Source organism: Perca fluviatilis, chromosome 2, assembly GCF_010015445.1.
Source record: "Perca fluviatilis chromosome 2, GENO_Pfluv_1.0, whole genome shotgun sequence".
NCBI lineage: Eukaryota > Metazoa > Chordata > Actinopteri > Perciformes > Percidae > Perca > Perca fluviatilis.
In genome coordinates, this window is record NC_053113.1 from 1,631,635 (window position 1) to 1,639,208 (window position 7,574).

A 7,574-nucleotide genomic window follows, 5' to 3' on the forward strand; every position below is an offset into this window, starting at 1 on the left:
ACCTGCCCCACTGCCAAGCTGGCCAGTCTGGCCTGGGTCTGCTCCATCTCAACCACCATTCCAGCAGCCGATTGTAATACTCCAGCCAAAAAGAGGAGGATTTAATAGATCAAGAGGAAGGGGGAGATCACTTCAGAGCACAGGATGCTACACATGTGGAAACCCAGGACATTGGGCAAAGGATTGCCCCCAACAACTCCAACAACAGTATGGTCAAACATATCAGCAGTCGGCACCAACTCAGCAGCCGTATGGACCACCCCAGCAACAGTATGAAGGTACCCAGAACAATTACAGAGGCAGAGGAGGGCATCCCCAGCAGGGAAAAGGAAGAGGATATCCAGGATATCTACCCAATCCACCAAACGTACAGCAGATGCCACTGACTGCATGGGAGGCCACCCAGTGGGATCCCACACAGCAATGAGGAGGCCCAGAGGACCCAACTGCAGGTGGGGCAATCCCAGCCCACATGGAACCAATGGTCACCTGCATGATAGAGGGAGAGAGGGTTACACTTATGGTAGACACAGGGGCCACTGCATCATGCCTCACAAGCCGTAAAGGTAAAGCACCCCCTCTCTCCACTAAAACTCTATGAACAGTTGGATACTCGGGAAGATCTCAAAACCAAAGATATACTAAACCATTGGTCACTGCAGTTGGAAGTCAGACCCTACGACACTCATTCTTATACTCCCCCAAATGCCCGATGAACCTACTGGGAAGAGACCTGCTGGTCAAGATAGGTGCCACCATACTTTGCACCCCAGATGGACTCATCCTTCATCTCCCTGGACATGCCCCAACTACCTACCAGCATGGACAAAGAATACTCATGATGGGAGTATGCAATGAACCAGAAGTACCTGAGGAGACAACTAAAGTCTATTGGAGTAGACTGCTTACCACCGGATTGGACACCCCAGAAATCCAGTGGACATACATGAAGTGGAAACCTTGGATAAACACTCTTGGACCCTATGGACCGCCGTTGGATCCTCTCCACTGTACCTATAACTACCTCAGAAGACCTGATGAGGAATACCAGCAGGCCTGGGAAGAGGACAAAGAAAAACAAACAGAGAACATTGAAATCACAGATATCTATGTGGGACCACAAGGAGTGGCAGCACACTGCAAACTCACCCCAGAACAGCTATCATGGTATGCCCTGCCAAACGAGTCTGAACCACATGTAACCCTAGCTGTAGCTGTAGGCCATGAGGCACGGTCTCTAGGACCCATGTTGAAGAGAGCCATAACCTTGGATTGGCAGCCAACATCTTCCCCGATCCTGTTCGCCTCCAGTGATGGGACCATGTGGAAAATCTTACATTAAGGCACTGATAAAGGGCTGTTGGAGGAACAGGAACTAGAAAGGGATCATGGCAGAGAACACACTAACCACCCAGATGCAGACAATTGGCTCGCTAACATTCCAGATTCACTATGGACTACCGGACCCTATGATGTGGGATGTGTACAAGCCCATGAAGTAACAATACACCTCAAGCCAGGTCAAACACCATGTTGGCGACCACAGTATAAACTCAAAACTGAGCAGCTTACAGGGATTGAAGACACCATAACAGGTCTCCTATCAGCCGGAGTCCTGAGACCTGCCAACTCTCAATGGAACACCCCCATTCTGCCAGTCCCAAAAGCCGAAAACAAAGGGTGGAGAATGGTGCATGATCTGAGAGAAATAAACAATGCAACGACCACAGAAAATATCCCAGTGCCTGACCCCTACGTGGCTCTGCAAAACCTGAACCCTTCCCATACTCACTTCACTGTGATAGATCTTGCTAATGCCTACTTCTGCCTGCCACTCTCCCCTGCTGTCCAGGACATATTTGCTTCCACCTACAAAGGCGAGCAATACACCTACAATCGCATGCCCCAAGGTTATAAAGACAGTCCCGGACTCTTCAATCAAGCACTCAAAAAAGATCTGCAACACCTGCAGCTACCACAGGGGGTGGTACTGATTCAATATGTCGATGACTTGCTGTTAGCTGCCCCTTCAGCGGAAATTTGTCTACAAGGCACTGTGGAGCTGCTCTCATTGTTGGCAGCAGCGGGATACAAAGTCAAAAAGAGAAAACACAGGTGGCCAGGAGGACAGTAACATTCCTGGGCAGACTCATCTCCGCTGACAGCCTCACACTAACATCATCCCAACGAACCTCCATTCTGACTCATGGAAAGCCCACCACAGTCCAGCAAATGCTCGCATTTCTGGGATTAACTGGATACAGCAGAAACCACGTACCAGACTATGTCTCTCTCACTCAGCCTCTGAGGGACATGGTCTCAGTTGCCGGAAATAGGAATCTCTCTTCACACCTTACCTGGACTCTGGAGGGAGAAGAGGCTTTCACTCGCACTAAACAAGCATTGGGACAAGCTGCACACCTATGCTCCCCTGACTACACTCAACCCTTCTACTTGGATGTTTCTGAAACAGTTGGCATTGTCAATGCAGTCCTGTTTCAGAAAAAGGAGGGAGAGCGGAAGGTACTGATGTATCATAGCTCCCGGTTGGACAACATTGAACAAGGACAAACAGGATGTGCAAGACACCTGGCAGCCCTAGCAAAAGCTATTGAGAAGACAGCGCATGTGGTTATGTGCCATCCCCTGAAAGTCAACACCACCCATGGAGTAGTAGCATTTCTAAGCTCTAAGGCATTTACGTTTTCCCCAGTCAGAAAAATCAAAATCTCAGACACCTTAACAAAACCACACATTAGTTATGAGACAGGAAGAACAAACATGGCCACAGGACTGACTTCAGACGAACATATACCACATGACTGTGAATTTGTTTCCAAAAAAGATCTCAAGATAAGAAATGACTTACAAACTGAACCCTTACTCGACCCAGACTTCACATTATACAGTGACGGTTGCTGTTACAAAGGGAGCCAGGGAAATGTAGCTTCATACGCAGTTGTCAAACAGGAGGGACAGCAGATTCTGACTTTGGATTCAGCCATTATCCCACAGCCAGCCTCTGCCCAACTGGCAGAGGTAATAGCACTAACTAAGGCACTAGAGTTAGGGAAAGGAGCTAGGGTAAACATTTACACAGACTCTGCATATGCGTATGGAGCAGTACATGTAGATGGACCACAATGGATGAGGAGAGGGTTCCTCACCACGCAAAAGACCCCTGTCAAACAAGCTGAGGCATTAAAAAGTCTGTTACAATCTGTACTGCTCCCTTCGCAAGTAGCGGTAATGAAATGTAGAGGACATCAAAATTCAACCTCTGCTATTGCTAAAGGTAATGATGCCGCAGATAAAGCTGCTAAATTAGCAGGTGGATACATTGGTCAAATGGTGTGTATGCAGGCAGAAACCAGCTTAGAACTGACAAAAGAACATATCAAAGAGATGCAAAAAGAAGCAGGTCCCTATGAACAGAACCAATGGGTTCTGAAAGGGGCAATGCAAAATGACGGACTATGGAGAGCCCATGATGGTCGCCTAGTGGCACCGGCCAAATTGTGTCATTTGTTGATAAAGCAAGCTCATGGGCCGACCCATGTGGGGAAACTAAGGACCATCAGAAATGTAGAACAGCAATGGTGGCATCCTTACATGAAAGAGATGGTGGAACACCACATTACAGACTGTGCAACATGTAATGCATTTAATGACAAAAAGACATACAAGTGCCCAATGGGAAGATTTCCTGTACCAGATGCTCCATTCAAAGAAGTCTGTATAGATTATACAGATATGGGAGCAGATAACGTGGTACGAGGATTCAGATATATTCTGGTAATGGTTGATCGCTTTACCAAATGGATTGAAGCAATTCCTTGTAAAAAGGAAGATGCAAGCACAGTCGTAAAATGGCTAAAAAATTAACTGATACCCAGGTACGGGGTACCCAGATGCATAAGATCAGATAACGGCTCACACTTCACTAGCCAGAAACTGAGAGAAGTGGAAAAGTACATAGGAATAGAGCATACATTTGGCTCAGTGTATCACCCATCCTCCCAAGGACTTGTGGAAAGATCCAATCAGACTCTAAAAAGGAAAATAGCCAAAACATGTTATGAAACCAAGTTGAAGTGGCTGGATGCCTTGCCCCTGGCATTGATGTCTATGAGGTCATCCCAAAGTGGGAAAACTCACCTGTCTCCCCATGAGCTGTTGACAGGAAGACCTATGCCAGGCCCACCCAGGGAAGGAGGACATGGCCCTGTGTTGGATCTGTGGCAAATTGAGGTAGATGACTATATGAAAGCCCTCACTGACATCACACAAGTTTTATCTACTCAGGTCCAGAATGCGGAGGAGACCCCTGGAGAGGCAAGTGAGACTCCTGTAGGGCCTGGAGATTGGGTAAGGGTGAAAGTCCATAAAAGAAAATGGTCTGAACCCAGGTGGACAGGACCATGGGAAGTGATTGAGCGCTCATCCCACGCCCTGAAAGTAAGAGGAAAAACAGGAGCAAATTGGCACCACCTCACACATTGTGCACCTGCCCAGGCACCCTCCCGTTCAATTGGGGAGGTTAGTACTGATTTGGCTGCGCTGGAAAAAGTGACAATCTGATTCTAAAAAGTTAATACGTAGAAACAGCGCAACAGGACAACATTGTGTCCTTAGTCTAATTAGAGTGTGATCCTACCACAACAAATTCACCCTTGACAGAATAAGTACAACCGAATTGAAGAAGACTAGAAACAAACTTTCTGGAAGAAACCGTTTTGAAAAATCATGGTGTACTCAATTGGAACTTACACTCTTATAATATTTTAAATGTTTTGCTTGTTTAGTTTAGCTGGGAAAATGTTAGTTAGATCAACTGGCTCGAGACTTCCATTACTGCATGCTTTTTATATATCATGCTTATTTTATTTTATTTTTCTCTCATACTCTTTATTTCTTTGTTTTTATATTTTTCCTACAACTTTCAACTTTTATAAGATTGATTATACATAGATGTTCACACCATTAATGGTGTGAAAGGAGGGAATTGTGAAGAATTAACAGTTAATAACATGTGCCAAGTTCAACAAAACAAGCCACACCAAGGCCCAAGTAAATGCAATCACTAATGATTATATGATCAATCAGTTTCAATAACTTTCTTTCTATGTAATGGAATGTTTCAATTTGACTCATAGTGCAGAAAAAGGGTTAACACAGAGCATAGAAAGAAATCCTCCAATGAGAATTTTCAGAGCCTGTTGCTAGGGTGTCTGATGGGAAGATTTCATTTTTGGGACAGCCTTCCCCAGTAACTTTCCATAGTGAAAAGTTCTAGAAGATGATGTCATCTGAACTATTGAACTCAGCTACGTTTTGTGTCAAGTCAGCAGTCTCCCGCTGTGATACAGGCTGGCACATTGCCAGCTCTTTGTCCAGAGAGAAGATGTGCGACTGGAACAGGTGCGAAGATCAGGGAGGCTCCTTGACAGATGATAAACATGCCAGTCCAAAATTAAAGGAACATACATCATATCTTTGCTTTTAGTTTGAACTTTTAACCAGTTTTGACACATTTAAATACAACATTTAAAAACTAGGCATATCATGTTTCAAGGAGAATCCCTCCCCTCACAGGACACGTCTGGAAAAGCCATTGGATAACCAAAAAGACCTGACACCTGCCGGACCAATAAGAGAAGAACGCGCCGGAGTAGAATAGTATTTAAACTGTCTAGACAAAGGATTCGGGGCACATTTTGCAGAGTTTTCAGAACGAAGCATCCTTGTACCCTTTTTCTGCCTTATTGCTTGGAAATAAATCTTGTACAGAAGGAGAGAAGTTGGAGCGACTTTTTACCTTTTTCTCAAGAAAAGAACACCCAACACTGCACATGTCCAAACTGTGCAGCTTGATGCAGAATCAACAGTAGCAGTTGACAGGATGTTGTTCTACCTCACATTCCTCCTGTTTAACTACACTGGGCACTTTTCCCCAGGTTTGGGAAAAGACTTGGGGGACCATATTTGGCAGGAGGTTCAGGGGTCCTCCCCTTAAAGGGGTGATAGAATAATTATATAGAGTATTCCACACTGTTCCTTATGGTCTCCTAATGGGGTATGTAACATTGGTTGGGCAGAAAATGGCCCAGGTGCTATTGTTTTTGGCCCTTATGCATCCCTGTGTTTTGGCTCTATTTGGAACGACAGCTTTTCTTCCAAATATGGTATGCTCGTGAATATTTAGATGAGGTGCGGGGCGGGGGGGGGGGAAAAAAGGCCCCCACACACATTAGAGACACGCGCTGATTGGTTGAGCGAATCCAATACAAACACATTAGAGATACACACACACACACACTGCTTCCGGGCGCACAGCACACACACACAAACACAGACACACACACACACACACACACACACAGACACACACACACACTCACACTCACACACCGCAGGATACCGCACACACACAAACACAGACACACACACTGACACACTCCGCTGCACAGCGCACACACACAGGCACGCTGTCTGTTACATGCCCAGACATGCCCAGGCGCGAGCTGAGCGGCTAAAACAGCCGAGACAAAATAAAAAAGTTTCGACACTTTCATTATAACTAGTGACTAACGTTACTCTTGCGACATAAAAACCTTCCGTTGTACAGTCTGGAACACTGCATTTACGACCATGGTTCATTTTCAATATCCTTGCAAAACCTCCAAACTTTCTTCTTTTCTAAAGTACACTGCGCAGCTCGTGTGGGAGATCCTGACACAGCTCCAGCTCAGTGAGTCTGTGAAGGCGGTGAGGCCGACAGGGAAGGCAGCAAACCCGGCCAGCAGCCGCCGCCTGTCTCGGCAGATTGTGGAGCTTGTGAAGTCCGACACTGACTTACCAAATTTGCAATTAGCCATCAATTTTCATAAAACGGCCCATATTTGAGTTTTACATAGTTGATTTCTCGCATAAAAAAGTCTAAGAAGTGAATTTTGTAATGGAATAGCAGTGATCTGCACGACCTAGATTTAGAAGACTAACTGACCTCAGATCAGTTAGTGGCCTATGTAAATATGGGGGCATTACAAAGATAGAAGGTTGAGCCAAATGAGGAGGATTTGGGAGGTTGACGTCAACTTCCAGCTTTGTTGAGATTCGCCTGTTTTCAGAGGCAGTTTCAAATTGTGAGATTTGCAGAGGAAAGGGGTGTCAATGGGATTTTAAGGTTCTATGTATGTCCTAGTTACCCACTAAACTGTCATTATTCAACTATGACAGGGTAAAATCGGTGTTGCATTCTATCACCCCTTTAAACTGTATCCAAATACAACAAAAATGCAGCTGCTGACGCTCAAAACTTCCCTGGGGGAGGACACCCAGACCCCCCACTATGAGATGCCCCCCCTTCCCTAAAGGCAGATTCTGGCCAATATATACAGTACAGTATACCCACTACACATTAGATACATTAGACTACACCACTGGTTAGTTCCCCCAACAAATGGGAATGCCAGAAACTCGTTTCTCAGCAGGCAAATTATTCAATACATAGCTTTAAAAAAACATGTGTCTATTCTAGCGAGTCAGCTTCCAGTAAGATTACAGTTCCCCAG